We start from the raw sequence: 18,188 nt of genomic DNA on the forward strand, positions 1-18,188 counted from the left end.
TTTCAGACCCTACATTGGATGCTCGACATGAAAATGCTTTTGGGTAATGTTATTTACGTGTGCAAAAATAGTTAATGCTAAAATCATAAAGTTTCATTGTGCTTGGTACCTGAAAGTTTTGGTAACGTGAGGACTCCAGGTTCTTGGAGTCCTCTCCTTTAGAGCGCCCGTAACATGGATGTGCTTGAATGGGTTTTCTATATCACTGTGTTGTACCCAGCCTCTCGGCTTGTAAGTGCTCTATTATCTTTTCAATGAAACATCGCCACTGTCTTAATAAAATACCATGGTGGTTCCTCTCACCATTGGTCTATTTTTTTTTCCAATGAAACAGGACACAATCTTTTTGCGTGTTCTCGAAAATATACTAATATCAGTGTATTTGAAACTGTCGTTTTCCAATGAAAAGTGTAGGCCCATCTAGTCTTCAACTATTTTTTGTTGTTGTTAAGAAATGCCTTAAACCATATTTTTCGATAAATGACATTTTTAACTCATACCCTGCTTTGGATGCTACACATGGAAATTGTTCTTGGACAATGTTATTTACATGTGCAAAAATAGTTAATTCTAAATCATAAAGTTTCATTGTGCTTGGTTCCTGAAAGTTTTGGTAACATTTCTTTGGTGATGCGTAATGTGAGGACTCCAGACTCCTCCGAGAGTCGAGTTCTCTCCTTTTGAGCATCGGTAACATGGTAATGTGCTTGAATGGGTTTTATATATATCACTGTGTTGTAACAAGAAAACAGATAAGAGAAATATAAATAAAACGATACGAAATCCTTTTTGGGTTTTCTTGAAAAATAATATTATCAGTGTGTTTGAAACTGTCCTAGTAAACGAGCAAACAGATATAGAATATTTACAAGCCTAGATGATAAACGAGCACAACTGATAAGAGAAATACAAATGTTTTATTGTTTGATTCTCATCACAAAAGCAACACTTCATATTTGCACTCCAGCTACGTTTAGCTAGATTGTCGTTTTTTGCGGAAACTTTGGTCTTTAGTGGTTCCTTACATTTCCAAATAAATTCTTGCAAAATGATGACCATGATTCATCATATCAAGATATATCTACTTTACTGAAAAAGTTTCACTGACATAGATGTTCCACCGAAAACTATCTAGTTCATCAGATAGTTGGACATACCCAATTGTCCCTCGTGAACTATCGATAAAAGGCTAGAGGGGAGGAGTGGGCGTTTGCTGTCCTCCCCCCAGGCCCCTTGTACAGTTCTACATGCTAATATAATCAAAGCCAGCAATTGGTGGACCTTTCAAAAGAAAATATTCAGAGGGGCATTCGCCAACACCTCTGCCGTCGTAATGTTTTGCGTCGCACAACATTATAAATGGAAGCATACTGATGTGCAAGGGTACCATTTCCAAACCAAGTGTCTTCCCAGAAACATATGTTAGAACCATTCTCAACATCAGCACTGATCTAATAAAGAAAGTCTTCCTTCACCTCATTAGAATTTTTCAGAAAGAGGAATATCCATGGGTTTGATATACACATACTATAGTGTTTTTGCAAGGAGATATTTATCCCCGAGTAGCTCTTGTCATACCCCATCCTCGTTTAATACTACCTCTGTCCATAAATAGGTGTCAAAAGTTTGTCTAAATTTGAATGTATCTAGACACGATTTAGTGTATAGATACATCCAAATTTAAATAAATCTTTGGCATCTATTTATGGACGGAGGGAGTAGTTTGAACAACCATTTGCTGAATAAACCTTTATTTTGCCTGAGATGGATCTTCAGAAGAATATTTAGCGTATGCACCGTCTCCGTATTTCGTACTAGCGAAATATCCATGCATTGGTATGGATAAACACAGTGTGGATTGATCAAAGTTACGCTTGGTAAAGCTTCATAGACAATAACAGTGTACACATACAATATCAATGTAAATATTATAAACGTAAGCACACAAAACACTTTTTCTTCGGAAATAAGATTGAGAACCTGGCCTCTGCATCGAAAAGATACATACAATCTTTATTTTAAAGCATATAGACCGTAGACACATTATTTTCAAGGCTGGTTGTGTAACTTTGTATATGGAAGCAAGTAAATTTTATTTGAATGTAAGAAACAGTACGTGACTTGCATGATGAGGTATTTTCATTTTAAGTGCTTGTGGAACCAATCGAGCATCAAGGCAAGCGCTTGCTCAGCTGTCTTGACTGCGAACGGGTTGGTGGTATTGTATCTGCAAGCAAAGCCATGCGCCACTCCTGGAAAAATCTTCGCATAGTATGGAATCTGAAACAAGAGAAGTCATATGAGGCTCTTACTATTTTTTTTTTTTTGCGCTAAAGAACATTACAAATAGTTCATGCTAAACAGCAAGAAACTAGAACCTCACTTTTCCAGTTGATCTACAACTACATGTCTACAACTTGGCAGTACAAGTGTTAACAAGAAAAATGTTTTATACCAGTTAATTAAAGCTAGCAAACTATAACAGGATGATTTATCTTCTGTGTTTATTGCTTACGTTTTAGTTATTCTAATTGAATCTTCTGTTTCATCTTTTCAAACTGAGTTACAGGCTTTCATGCGTACTATAGGGTAACAAGCAGTAGTACAAACATCCTGCATTCCTTTTTTTTTTTTTTTTTTTTTTTTTCACAAGCATTCCCTGTTAGTTATTCCATTCAAATGTCTGGACTGGAATTGCCAGGAACTCACCCCACTTCTTTGACGCAGGGTCTGCACTAGCTGATACACCAATTTTGGCGGTGTAATAGTGTCATTCTGAGCTCCAAGAATCTCAATGGGTTGCTGGATCTCTGAGCGACAATGAACTTAATCAGAACTCATGCCTACTTCACCATCAAGAGTACGAAAAGATACAAGGCTCACCTGTCATATCGTCAGTAGTGACTGCTGAAGGATGGGAGATGACAATTGCTTCTACCTCGCTCGTTTTCGCTACCTCCACCGCGAACTTCCCTGTTAGTTATTCAGCAGAGTTCAGGAAGAGTGTATGAACCTAAATTTTGACCTGAAAAATATTGAGTACGAACTAATCCTATTCAAGGAATTCTTATTTTCCTCTGCAGTATTTTGTATTCCTAGCATGTCAAAACAATATCAATATGAATATGACATTCTCTTGTGTTGGTTTCACTAACCACCCCAACAATAGCCTCCAACTCCGACAACAGATTTCCTGTTCTTTCTCAAAGCCTCGAAGATTGGTTTTGCATCTTGAGCTGCCTTTACCTGTAAGAGTGTAAGGATTGATTTATATGGGTAGAAAAACAAGGTGAAAGAAATCTTTTGAGAACCATGATCAATAAATTGATTTACCGGAGAGTGAGCCTGGATCCACTCTGTTCTGTTCGCGCCTTCAGTGTAAGGTTGTCCATTGAAGAAATCGGGCACCACAGCGTAGTATCCAGCTTCACCAACTTTGTCGGCAATTTTCCTTTATTTCCACGAACACGCGTCAAAGCATAAGCCTTTTAATTTAATTTAATTTAAAGGACAATCATATCGGAATAAGTTTTTATCGGCGAGTTGCTTCATTTCCTTTCTTTACAAAAAAATCATCTGCAGCCCATATAGCTGTTTCATCGCTTTGCAAAAAGAAAGGAAGACATATAGAAACTCATTGTTGGTACACAGGAATGATGGAAATTAAAGTTCTTGTCTTGTCGGGTGGATGAATAGGAAAAGTAGAAAAAACGGTTCGCTCATGTCGCTCCCCGCAAGCTATGGGGCGAACCCTAGATCGTCTCCGCCCAGGCCCTCCCTCCTCCTTCCCCGTCGCCGCTGCCGGCGAGCGCTGCCGGGCAAAGCCCGCTTGGTGCCGGCGGTCCTGCTTCTACCCACGCGCATGGAGGGGAGGTGCGAGGCATCCCATGCTGGCGGTGGTGCTCCTCGGTAGATGACGGTTCCGGTGGTTTGGCGACGATGACACGACCGCTTGGCTGTGGGGTGGTGCGGCGGCTGGTGGCGGTGCCCTCCCGGCTCAGATCTGGGCCGGGCGGGCCAGACCCGTGCCGGTGTAAGGGTACATTGCCCCTATGTGTGGTTTTGGTAATTAATGACAACCCCTATGGACTAATGTTTTCATTGAGTTTATATGAAGGAATATTCCATAGGTACTACTTGCTCTCCATGTGTTGGATTCAAGTATGGATGCCATAAAGATAAAGATATACCTTGTGTATTGGCATCAAGATCATCGGTATGAAGATATATATGTGATATGATCAAGAAGAAGAAATGAAGATGGAGTTCTTATGTGGAACTCAATATTATCCATGCTCTATCTTAAGTGAGTATGAGAAGATACAAGGTTGAGTTGGGCAAGTTCAAGATGAGCATCTTGAGTGGATCACATGCTTGAAGCTTGCCGTCCATTTGGTGATAGTGGACATATGAAGATGTGCTTCAATGAAGCTTTCCCATCATAGTGTATGGGGGAGCATTTGTGAGTATACACGAAGCGACAAATGATCAAGTGATGGGATGCGCAAGGCAAAGGTATGACCTTGATAGGTTTTCCTTTTACCGGTCTCGAGGTGGTTGATGGGAGACCGGATTATAGGATAGATAGCCGCACTATTAAGAGGGGCTTTCGGTTGGGTAACTTGACCACATCGTCTTAGGGAGCTCAATCCTTTGCATACTTTGCATATTCTTATTGCTTCTTGGTATTTCTCGGTGTGAGGTTCTTGAGCTTGTTGCTAGCTTTACAACAAGCCCAAGTTCATCGAAAACGGAGTTCGCATGCATCTTCTATTGCGTTTTCAAGGTTGGGCGATTTTACCGGTTATTCATAATATAAGGTTCTACCTTTTATATTCATGATAAAATCCCCTCCTACAGATTCTTGAGTTTTCACTTTCCATAAGATAGCATTTGTTGTTATCTTCCAAACAAAATTGGTTTCATGCGATTCGGAGTTCGGGAGCATTAGTTATTAAAGAAAAGGAAAAAAGAGAAAAGAAGAAAAAGAAAGAAAAAAAGGGGAAGGAGCCAGCCGGCCGGACCGGGCCAGGCGCCGGCCCACCCGGTCGAAAACCGGCCTGGGAACCGGTGCCATCCGGGCGGAGTCCCGTGGGCCTGGCCGCCCCATCCGGCCCAGCACCCGGTTATCAACCGGCCCGCCCGGCTGCCACCCCGGCCGGACCGGGCTCTGGCCGGGCCCGGGGCCACACCGCCCACGCGGCCCACTGCTCACCCGCGCGGCCTGTGGCAGTTTGCCGCCCACGCGCGCCTCTGCCCAGCCCCGGTCGGTGGGCCGGTCCGACCGGGCAGGCCACCGGCCTCTCCGGCCCAGGCTCCGGTCGGCCGGCCTGCTGGCCGGCTGGGCTGTCTTTTTTACTCGTTTTTGAGCCGTTTTTCACCCGGTTTTCTCCCCAACGGTTATTTTTCTCCCTAGACTATAAATAGCCCATTCTTCCACCTTGAGCAACTAGTTCTTCCTATTCTCTCACCTCCATTGTTGCTATTTGAATAACTTGCTCTCCCCCTTGATTCCTCCAACCATTCTTGCTCATATTTGAGGATTTGAGAGAGGAGATCTAGATCTACACTTCCACCAAACCATTTCTCCTCTAAGTGAGGGAATCTCTTGGGATCTAGATCTTGGAGTCTTTGGTTGACTTTCCCCCTTGTTCTTCCTCTCCAATCTCATCCTAGCATTCGTTGCTTTGGTGAGATTTGAGTGTGAAGGACTTGAACACCTCCGGTGTTCTTGCTTTGCATCATTGCATAGTGTTGAGCTCTCCACCACGATTTGTTCGAGTGAGAGACCGTGAGCTTGTTACTCTTGGAGGGTGACCTCCTAGTTGGCTTGGTGATTGGTGCTCCGGTGATCTCTTCAAGAAGATTGTGAAGAGGCCCGGGCTTCTCCTTCGTGGAGCTTGTGAAGTGGTTGTGGAGCTTGCCATCTCCGGAGCGGAGGAAAAGCTAACCATAAGGAAAGGGCCATTATCCTTCGTGGGTGTGGTTCGGAGAATAGGGTGAGCCTTCGTGGCGCGGGGAATCCTTCGTGGGACCTCCACTCCTCCAAACGTGACGTACCTTGTTGCAAAGCAAGGGAACACGGGAATACATCCTCGTCTCCGCGTGCCTCGGTTATTTCTATACCCGAGCTCTCTTTCCTTGTGATAGCCATCGTGCTTGAAGTACATATATCTTGCTATCACTTGTGCTACATATATCTTGTGCCTATCTTGCTTAGCTCTAGTTGCTATTGTTACACTTAGTTGAGCTTAGCATATTTAGGGTTTGTGCTTGTAAACTAAACGATAGTTTAATTCCACATTCATACAAGACAAATCCGCAAGAGTTTGTAATTGCCTATTCACCCCCCCCTCTAGGCGACATCTCGATCTTTCAATTGGTATCAGAGCAAGGTCTCTCCTTGTTTTAGGCTTCACCGCCTTGAGAGTAAAGATGTCGGCTAGTAATTTAGTGCACAATGACACAATTATCTTTGTTGGCACAAATTATCATTTGTGGCGAAATTGCTTGCTTTGTAAACTTCGGACCTTGTGTCCAAACATTGAGCAATTTCTAGATGTAGGTTTTTCTCCTCCGATGGATCCTCAAAATCTATCTTTAGAGGATGAGAAAAACTTACATCTTGAAGCTCAAGTATCTAATGAGCTTTTATTCTCCTTGAGACCCGATTTTCGTAGGTTCTTGATATATATAAAGCGAAAGTCGTCTCATGAGATGTGGATCAAGCTTAAGGAAATGTTTGGTGGATCCACTTCTCATTTGGTCGGTGGTGACTCCGAGGAGCTCTCTTCTTCTTCACATCATGAAGAGCTCCAAGTTGCTTCCACCTCCGGCCGTGATGAGTCATCATCTTCTTCCACTTCACCAACGTGTTGCAAGACACAAGGTAATGATATGGTGAGTGGTGAGGGAAATTGCAATGTTGATATTGTGCTCAATAGTGATGACTCTTCATCTCTATCTCATTGCAATGTTTCCTCTTTGGACTTAAACACATCTTGCATTGAAAATAATCTACATGCTTGTGTTGATAGTCCTTGCATATCATGTGTAAATTGCTTACATAGATCTCATGAGGATATGCTTGCCTTGTCTTGCTCCCATAATCAAAATGTTTCTATTTCCTCTAGTTGCTTGTTGACTAACATTGTAGAGGAAACCGAACACTCTATGGATCAAGACATGTTTTCAAATGAGGATTCAAGAATATCTTCATCTTCATCCTCCGGTATGCACATGTGCCTTATGGCAAATGGATCAAATGTATCTCCTACTTTGACTCCTAACACTTTCTCTAATGATGAGAGTGATGATGATGATAATGATGAAGAATATAATACCTTGGTGCATAATATGGCAACGATATATGCTTCTCTTCATGGTAATAAAGAAGCTCGTGCTAATCTCGAACACTCTATGGATATCTTGAATAAATATAAGGAAACCATAGTGAAGTTGGAGTCCCATGTTGAAAATGAGGAAATGAGATTCACTCTCCTCAAGCATGAGCTAAAAGATGAGAAGCATACTAATTTTATGCTTACACAAAAAATTGAATCCTATATGCATGAAAATGAGAAAACTATTGTTGATGCTTGTGCTACTAACTCTAATTCTTGTGAAGCATCTACCCTAGAGGAGAATGTTGAGCTAAGGGCTCAACTTGAGTTGCTAACTAGCAATTATAGGGAATTGGAAGAAAGTCATAAAAAGCTCTCAAGCTCTCATGATGATCTTCTAATTTCCTATGATGGGCTAAAGTTAGCTCATGAGGCAAGTATCACTAAGGTAACATCTTGTGAGCCTCATATGGATGTTAGCACAATCTCTACTACAAATGTTATATTGCCATGTGCTAGTCCTTGTAATCCATCTAGTCAAACTAGTGATACACCTTGTGTTGGATTACTCACTTTGCCTTGTTGCTCTAACAATGAAGCTTCTACTTCCTCTAGTACTTGCATTTCTACTAACCATGTAGAGGAAATCAAAGAGCTCGAGGCCCAAGTCCTTTCTTTAAAGAAAGACTTGGAAAAGCGTCATGAAGGGAAATCCGCACTTGACAAGATGCTAAGTGTGCAACAATCCCCCAATGACAAGAGTGGACTTGGATTCAACTCCAATAACAAGAACAAGTCCAAGAGCAAGAGCAACAAGAAGAAGGGCCAAGACAAAGTCAAGGATCCGGCCAAGTTGGTTTGTTTCAAGTGCAAGGTTGAAGGGCATCATGTTAGATCATGCCCATTGAAGAAGAAGAAGCACTTGAGTGAGAAACAACAAGGGAAACGGCCACAAGGTAAAGGTCAAGCTCATGCTCGACCTCAAGTTGAAGATAGGCCACTTCCCAAGAAGAATCAAGATATTGTTCCCCAAGAGAAGAAATCAATAAAGAAGAGAAAGGGGAACACTTGCTACTTATGCCGTGAGAAGGGGCACTTTGCTTCTTCTTGCTTAGGTGGTACCTTATCTAACCCTATAGTTGTTGATAATGATTATTCTCTAGGGAAGGATAAGGATGGCAATGTGTTTGCCAAGTTTGTTGGAACTCAAAGTGGTTTCAAGAAAAGAACCATTTGGGTTGCCAAGCCTATTGTGACTAATCTCTTAGGACCCAACTTGGTTGGGGACCAACAATCTCAAACTTGATCAATAGGTGCATATGGAGGTCATTGGAGATTTGGCTACTTCATGAAGAATTAAGGGATCTTCATATATTAAACTTTGACCAAGCCAAGTCATATGGATCATCATCTATATCTTATATCCAATGTTCCTCCTTGCGGTAACTTATACTTCAACTCTTCATGTGTATTGTAAGTTACTTGCCCCCTTTTTGCATGTTTGGTTTTGTACCAAATGTGTGTATGTATGTGTTGTGTCTTACTTGCTTATCTTGTGTGTTCAAGTATGTTTGTTTGACTCACCATATACTTGTGTATTGTTTTGAGCCTAATGCATCTTGATGATATCTTATTTGGCTCTCTTGAAGTGATTAATGGAACATCCCATTTTGGGGGAGTGATATGCTTTGTGCATCTCTCTTTCTTTAAAATGTGTGTACATGGGTATCACCACTTAGTATTGATATTGCAAGATTATCTAGTCACTATGTGGTGTTCCATACTCATGAGAAATTCAAATTCTAAATATCCATTAATCATCTCTAGTTGCATTTTAGTTGCCTCTTATTTAGAAGAAATGTTTTATCACATTATGGGGGAGTAATATGTTTTGTACATATCACAAGCCTAGAAAATGTGAACATATGAGGTTATGCCACTTAGAGTTGATGCTCTTAATTATCTTGTTCCTAGGTGGCATGTTTGCTCAAACAAGCTCCATTCCTAATAAAAATATTTTATTACTCACCTTGTGGGCTTTTGTTTGAATATGAAATTCTTGGTGCGGGTTTTCCTCAAATACATATCTCTATATCTTATTTGGGACACCGTTTGCTTCAAGTTATTCTAATCATTGCCGTGCGTGATTGTGTGACTAGTTGAAGCTATCAAGAATCTTCATCCGTGCATAGTGCTCAATTCTATATACTTATCCTATGCCTTTTATTGTGAAGTTGATCCTTTCTAACATTTTCAATACTCCACCGGAAATTATTTCCAATATACTCATTGTCTTTGACAATTGATAACCTTGTATGTGGTTGAATTTTTGGATCATCTTCACCTTGGATTGTTTCTTATTGCCTTATTTTACTTCCAACAAATCTTTGTTGCTCCCATGTGTCTTCCTTGTCCCTTTGAAAAATCTTTTGATAAATTCTCTTGATTCACATCAAGTGTTTGTTTTGGAAGGCAAACCTTTTCCTTACGGTACATTGTGCCATTGTGAAAAGTGTATAGGGTTTGGTTTATTTTGTTTGAACCTTGCTCTTTTGGGGAGTTTTGCTATCTCATTCCTTCTTCTATGCTTTATATGTTGAATGAGATAAGATCTTTGAGCGTGTTTGCTTTATTTCATCATTTATGCTCAATGGTCTCTTCTTAGTTCATTTGTTGAACTTTGTTGAACAAATCTTTTGTGATTTGCTTCTTAGATATAATTTGGACAACAAATTTGTTTTGTGACACCTCTATGCCTTATTTAATTTCTTTGGTGTTTTGTCCAAAGTATATCTTTCTTGGATCTTTAAAAGTTTTGGTGCATGCTTATATGTAATTTGTTTATACTTGTAGCATGCTTGCTTTCTTTCGATCCATTATGTAGGATATACTCCATCAAATCCTAATGGCTAAGATGTGCATGAAATTCAAACTTCATCTAAATATGCACATGTTTATATGGAGTGTGTCCTATATATTGTGGTTAGTCTAACCATGTTGGACCCAATAAGTTTGGGGACCAAGATGTACTTGAATAATGTTTTAGGTACATTGGAGATGCAATGGAGGCTTGTCTCATCTATAAGGAAGGTGTTATCACCATATGAGAATTGGAGTCAAGCTAGGATGATCAATGAACTCTTATCTACTACATCAAGTCATTGCTATCTCGGTAACAAGTATCTTATTCATGCACTCTCATATAGCATCCAACCTCTTGTAGGTTGTATCTTGGCATGAAATTATTTATTTCGAAAATATTGTGGTTCTTGAAAACTCATTTTTAAAGTAAAACTTTTTATTGTACATTTGAGTAATTTGAGAAGATGTATATGTTGGGAATATATATACATCATGTTTATGATTCACCTACCCAAATATGCCCTCTAGCAATTTATTGCATATCAATTCCTCAAAGAGCTCTTATGTGCAATATTGATGAAATTGCAAAATAAATCCATATTTATGATACTTGTTGCCTTTCTCAAAACACTCCAACTAGCTCTATTTCCCTTATTGTTAGTTGTGATGTTTTTGAGATTTAACGTGGTTCAAGTTCATTCATATACCATAAGTGAAAATTGGAGCCATAGGCTATATATGCTTCTTAAGCAAACATCATTTGGTATATTTTATGACTTCATCTTGGATATCTTGTCTTATCTATTTTGTTAACCTCTTGTGTGTGCATGTTTCTTTATGGATCACTTTGTCCACTTTAGAAACTCATATACATAAGAGCGTTAATCCATCATCTTGATATCCTTGTTCTTTGCCGACCATCTTTTACCCCTTTTGTTTTTAGTGGGTTGGTAAAGAAAATTTATGAGTGCTTGGTTTATTTATTTTCTTCATACACTCATATCTTGTAATTGTTGGACTAAAGTTGTTCTTGATAAGCATACTCTCTTTATCTTAGTTGTGTTCTAAATGATATATAGGGAGTGAGGATTCCATGTTTGTGCATATTGTATTCAAATGCAAACACTATAAATTGTGCACGAACCTTGGGGAGCTTTCTTATTTCTATGAGCACTATATTTCTCTTATCATGATATCTTTGTTTGTCCAATTGGATCTTTGTTTGCTTGGTTTATTTGTTGAAGCTCACTTCACCATGTTATCTTTATGCAATCCTTGATCTTCAATATAGTTTGACTTCCTTCAAGTATTCATCATTGGATATGTGCACTTGATTCCACTCAAATTATGAGAAGTGCACCCTTCTAAATTATATTGGCCTTCTAAATTTTTCACCCATTTTGACAATCGATGCCAATGGGGGAGAAGTTTAGAGGGTTTAAGGGAATGGTTTTATACTTAAGCTTGGTTTGTGCTTAAGTGTTTTGCCTCTCATGCATTCCATATTTATATGTCTTGCATGGTTGTATATATATATAGTGGAAACTATCCGAAAGGTTAATCTTGACAATGTATGCAATGAATTTATGTTCATCACACGTGCATACATTGTGGGGGAGTTTTCTCTATATATATTGGTTCTACTCACATCCATTGCATTTGTTGTAGTTGTGTGAGTAGAGCCGGTTTTGATATGGACTAGCTGCTTTGTGTTACTTGACCATATCAAATACAACCTCTTGTATACAACTTATTCTCGGATAAGTTGCGTACTTGTCACTAATATTCATTATATAAACCCTCTTATTGTGGTTGTCATCAATTACCAAAATGGGGGAGATTGTAAGGGTACATTGCCCCTATGTGTGGTTTTGGTAATTAATGACAACCCCTATGGACTAATGTTTTCATTGAGTTTATATGAAGGAATATTCCATAGGTACTACTTGCTCTCCATGTGTTGGATTCAAGTATGGATGCCATAAAGATAAAGATATACCTTGTGTATTGGCATCAAGATCATCGGTATGAAGATATATATGTGATATGATCAAGAAGAAGAAATGAAGATGGAGTTCTTATGTGGAACTCAATATTATCCATGCTCTATCTTAAGTGAGTATGAGAAGATACAAGGTTGAGTTGGGCAAGTTCAAGATGAGCATCTTGAGTGGATCACATGCTTGAAGCTTGCCGTCCATTTGGTGATAGTGGACATATGAAGATGTGCTTCAATGAAGCTTTCCCATCATAGTGTATGGGGGAGCATTTGTGAGTATACACGAAGCGACAAATGATCAAGTGATGGGATGCGCAAGGCAAAGGTATGACCTTGATAGGTTTTCCTTTTACCGGTCTCGAGGTGGTTGATGGGAGACCGGATTATAGGATAGATAGCCGCACTATTAAGAGGGGATTTCGGTTGGGTAACTTGACCACATCGTCTTAGGGAGCTCAATCCTTTGCATACTTTGCATATTCTTATTGCTTCTTGGTATTTCTCGGTGTGAGGTTCTTGAGCTTGTTGCTAGCTTTACAACAAGCCCAAGTTCATCGAAAACGGAGTTCGCATGCATCTTCTATTGCGTTTTCAAGGTTGGGCGATTTCTAGGTTATTCATAATATAAGGTTCTACCTTTTATATTCATGATAAAATCCCCTCCTACAGATTCTTGAGTTTTCACTTTCCATAAGATAGCATTTGTTGTTATCTTCCAAACAAAATTGGTTTCATGCGATTCGGAGTTCGGGAGCATTAGTTATTAAAGAAAAGGAAAAAGGAGAAAAGAAGAAAAAGAAAGAAAAAAAGGGGAAGGAGCCAGCCGGCCGGACCGGGCCAGGCGCCGGCCCACCCGGTCGAAAACCGGCACTGGAACCGGTGCCATCCGGGCGGAGTCCCGTGGGCCTGGCCGCCCCATCCGGCCCAGCACCCGGTTATCAACCGGCCCGCCCGCCGGCTGCCACCGGCCGGACCGGGCTCCTGGCCGGGCCCAGGCCACACCGCCCACGCGGCCCACCTGCTCACCCCGCGCGGCTGTGGCGGTTTGCCGCCCACGCGCGCCTCTGCCCAGCCCCGGTCGGTGGGCCGGTCCGGCCGGGCAGGCCACCGGCCTCTCCGGCCCAGCTCCGGTCGGCCGGCTGTGGCCGGGCTGTCTTTTTTACTCGTTTTTGAGCCGTTTTTCACCCGGTTTTCTCCCCAACGGTTATTTTTCTCCCTAGACTATAAATAGCCCATTCTTCCACCTTGAGCAACTAGTTCTTCCTATTCTCTCACCTCCATTGTTGCTATTTGAAGAACTTGCTCTCCCCCTTGATTCCTCCAACCATTCTTGCTCATATTTGAGGATTTGAGAGAGGAGATCTAGATCTACACTTCCACCAAACCATTTCTCCTCTAAGTGAGGGAATCTCTTGGGATCTAGATCTTGGAGTCTTTGGTTGACTTTCCCCCTTGTTCTTCCTCTCCAATCTCATCCTAGCATTCGTTGCTTTGGTGAGATTTGAGTGTGAAGGACTTGAACACCTCCGGTGTTCTTGCTTTGCATCATTGCATAGTGTTGAGCTCTCCACCACGATTTGTTCGAGTGAGAGACCGTGAGCTTGTTACTCTTGGAGGGTGACCTCCTAGTTGGCTTGGTGATTGGTGCTCCGGTGATCTCTTCAAGAAGATTGTGAAGAGGCCCGGGCTTCTCCTTCGTGGAGCTTGTGAAGTGGTTGTGGAGCTTGCCATCTCCGGAGCGGAGGAAAAGCTAACCATAAGGAAAGGGCCATTATCCTTCGTGGGTGTGGTTCGGAGAATAGGGTGAGCCTTCGTGGCGCGGGGAATCCTTCGTGGGACCTCCACTCCTCCAAACGTGACGTACCTTGTTGCAAAGCAAGGGAACACGGGAATACATCCTCGTCTCCGCGTGCCTCGGTTATTTCTATACCCGAGCTCTCTTTCCTTGTGATAGCCATCGTGCTTGAAGTACATATATCTTGCTATCACTTGTGCTACATATATCTTGTGCCTATCTTGCTTAGCTCTAGTTGCTATTGTTACACTTAGTTGAGCTTAGCATATTTAGGGTTTGTGCTTGTAAACTAAACGATAGTTTAATTCCGCATTCATACAAGACAAATCCGCAAGAGTTTGTAATTGCCTATTCACCCCCCCCCTCTAGGCGACATCTCGATCTTTCAGCCGGCCTGAGCCATCTCAGGCGGACGGAAGGAGCGGTTTGAGCTGGGGATGGCGGTGACGGTAGCCCGTGTACTGGAGCGTGGCGGTAGCCCGTGTACTGGAGCGTGGCGATGAACGTGGCGATGAACTTTACGAGCCCTGGGCTCGGCTGGGCCAGATGGGCCTATTGTGTTCTTGTTGCTTTGTCCTGACGGTAACCGCAGGTGGTGGTGGAGGTGGGTCCCTCCTACGTGGGCTGTTGTTCCGTTGTGTCTCGCTCTCGGCTGGTTCTCTTCCTTCCCGCTGGTCTCGTTTTGTCGGGCCACAATGACGCGGCGTTCGTGATCGCAAGAACGTGGTGGCGCGTGTTGGTGGGTGGCGAGGTTGGCGGAGCGTGATGAAATGTCCGGGGTCGTGGTTCTTTGGGGACGGGAGAAATCCTTGTCGGAGGACGCTCGCAGGCGCCGCCATTCCTTCTTGAGGGCCGTCGGGGTTCCTCCTACCCGCAACCCTCCCGCATATCAGGGAAACCCTAGGATTTGTCCGGGTAGCAGCGTCGTCAGCGCCGCATTCCTTCTTGACGGTGTTGCTTTGGTATGCGACGCTTCAGAGGGCTAAGATCGCGGTGGGAATTCTTCGGAGGGTGCAACGGTGCGTTTTCGTCGATCTGACTATGTCAACATTGCTTTCTTTTTTTCTTCTGGGATTTGCTAGGGGTGTAAATGGATAGGATAATTTCCTCGCCGAAACTAGCCTCAAATTTGTTTTAAGGCAAGTATATTCGATTTTAAGAAATCCGATGTATAAGGATATTCGATTTCGAAGTTGTGCCCCGGATACGGTATAGGATATGGTATAGAAAATAGCATGTGGATATAGATTATCCGAAATTTAATTAAGATAATCCGAAAGTTTTAAACCGGATAATCTGATTTTTGAGTCAAAAGCCAAGGCCAATCTCACAAGATTAGTAGTTATTGACTCACCGAATTCATTTCGCTAACATATTTAACTTCAAATTTATATCAATGCTTGAGTTTTAGGCGTAATTGTACAAGGCTGAAAGTTTAAATCCCTCTGAAGATTTGCAAGAACTATAACTATCTACCGATGAGAGCATATATCCGATTATTTTTGTTTCCGGTCTGAGTTCTTCCCATTTCCGATTTGAATCCGCACTCCGGTATATCCACATTCGAATCCGAAAACATTCAATATCCGCTCTGATCTGAATCCGAGAAAAATATTTGGTGAAGGATATGGTATGAGCAAAATCTGATGTGATCCGTTTACTCCCGTGGAGGTCTCAATCTTGTATCAGTTGATTGCTATATTAGTAACGGGACGAAAACCTATTTCGAGGAGAGTGGATGACGACCCACATGGTGCTGCAAACTTACTCTAATTAAGTGATGTTTTAGTATCGATGCAATTGCGTGGAGCGTCTCTATGACTAATCTGAAACGCTTGGTAGATAAATACAGGGGCTGACAAAATACTACAGTCCCTAATATTTTAAAATGATGTACAGAAGAGCAATCATTCACATCGTTATATTGAACTTCTATGTACGTATGAGCTGTTCATGGATCCATCTCAGGTCACAACTTTTCTAGGCATCACGAATTCACGAGGGATGAAAGGAGCAGTAATAAGAATTGGCGAAATGAAATGCGGCAAGAAGGTCGTACCTCAGCAGTGGTGCTTCAAATCCTGAAAAACAAATGCAGCAAACTAAGTTATACTCACAGTCGCTTGGACATTCAGTAAGCGGTTTACGTACTCAAAAGGGGCTAACCGTAGAAGTCGGATGCCAGGACGACGGCCCTGTCGGAGTGGCTAGCACCGGTGACGTAGGCCTTGAAGCCGGCCAGATCGCTGATGACCACACCGGCCTCGGCACCGCCGGTCCGGCGGGTTGTCAAGGCACTGAGAGTGAGAGGTAGCGGTGGTGGCGCTGCCGGCTAGCAGGGCGAGGAAGACGAGGCGTGGATAGAGCAATGCCGGAGCCATGGCCTTGCCTGCAAGGGCTTGATGTTTCATTTCGTGCTGTCTGCGTTGTACCGCGCGTTTGATCTGTAAAGGTCTTGCAGCTAGCGGTAGGTGGCATGGATTGTTGGGTCGCTTCCATGTCGCCATCGGGCTTCCATTTCTTTTTCTTTGTGAACAAGTCTTCTTTCCTAGTTGACCCTGAATCCCCGATCCCAAAGAATCGGAGCATGTGGCCCATAGTCCATAGACAAATTGGCAACTTCGTTCGAGGCATAATCATAACTAATTGTGGATCCGTTCCATATCCAATTGTTCATCATCCCCTATACTATACGGCCGCTCCGTCAAGGTCACCATCGTTCTGCTACAGCTCATGAAAGCAGCGACGCCGCGTGACCCGCCTCCAGGCTCTGGAGATGTCACTGCAAGAATCACTTGTTAACGATGCGAGTGGGACGGGCGTGCCGCTAATCCCGCCCAGAAGTGCTCGTTTTTTCCATCCATGCGATCCCGATTTGTCCGGGCGGAATTAGGTCTGCCGTGCCATTAATCCCGTTCGTACTCTGCTAAGCGTACGTACGGGCTCGGGAAGAGGTTGGCCGTGCAGAGGAAGATCCAACAGCGTCCAGCTAGTCGCATTCTCCATCTGCGGTTTACACTATTTTGTGTAAGAAAATACACTAACATCGATGTACCCAAAATGCTCCGCATGGCTAAACAAGTAAACATACTATTATTGAATTCTTTTTCCTTTTGCAAAACAAGCCACCAATCTATTGATAATAATCAAGGGTAATACTAAAAGCCACCAATCTATTGATAATAATCAAGGGTAATACTAAAAGCCACCAATCTATGAAATATAGGGTGGTGCACTCGGGTGCACCATACCCTGATATTCAAAATATTTGAATAATCCTATTTTAAATATGTTAAAAAATTTGAAATAATTCACGCACGTACATGTCACCATGCTACTTGCTCGTGTCAATTTTCATGGAAAAATTCAAATTTATGTGACGTACACAAAAAAGAGAAGATGGATTTTCGCTATATTTGTGAATAGTACGTATCTACTACTATATTGTGAACAGTACATCTTGTTATTTTTGTGTAGGCTACATAACTTAATATTTTAGTTCCCGATTTAACGTACGCATGTCTGCATACATTTCCTACCTATTTAATTTATGACACATTTTTTTAGTAAATTTCTGATATGTTTTCAATATAGGGTGCACGCGCACCTGAGAGCCAAAAGTGCGCGTTAACCAATCTATTGATAATAATCAAGGTTGCTCCCTCCACTTGGGGAGAGCCGCCCCACACTAGCTAGCGAACCCAAACCGGCGGCCTCAATAGGATCTGCTGACCAAAAAAAAAGTAAAATTAAATCTCTCAAATAGAGATAGAAATTGGAATGAAGTTTTGCAACTAGCAATTCAAATGTTGGTCAACATCCAGCCACCAACTCGCCGCCATCTCATAGTCTGGCTACCAAAATAACAACTTGCACTAGTAGAAAAAGAGCCTATTGTCCCGGTTCTGAAGGGTCTTTACGGTTGTCCAATCGAGACTGCCAAATCGGGATTAAAGCCCCACCTTTAGTCTTGTTTGTGTTACAAACTAGGACTAAAAGTTCTTCACGTGGGCTGCGGGCACACACCGGGGCGGAGGGACCTTTGGTCCCGGTTTGTAACACCAAACGGACTAAAGGCCTTTACGTCTATTTTTTCTCCAATTTTTTTCCTAATTTTTTCCACTCCCTCTTTTTGTTTAGAATTTATAGTATTTGAGTTATCTTACAAGTTATTTTTTCTAGAGGGCCA

The 18,188-nt window shown here is 42.1% G+C and overlaps 1 pseudogene; it reads right to left on the reverse strand.

Moving 5' to 3' along the window:
• Positions 1–1,858: 1,858 nt before the first annotated feature.
• On the reverse strand, positions 1,859–16,490 carry LOC127301114 (endo-1,3;1,4-beta-D-glucanase-like; annotated as a pseudogene).
• Between the last annotated feature and the right edge of the window lie 1,698 nt (positions 16,491–18,188).

This window comes from Lolium perenne, chromosome 7, assembly GCF_019359855.2.
Source record: "Lolium perenne isolate Kyuss_39 chromosome 7, Kyuss_2.0, whole genome shotgun sequence".
In the NCBI taxonomy this organism is placed as follows: Eukaryota; Viridiplantae; Streptophyta; class Magnoliopsida; order Poales; family Poaceae; genus Lolium; species Lolium perenne.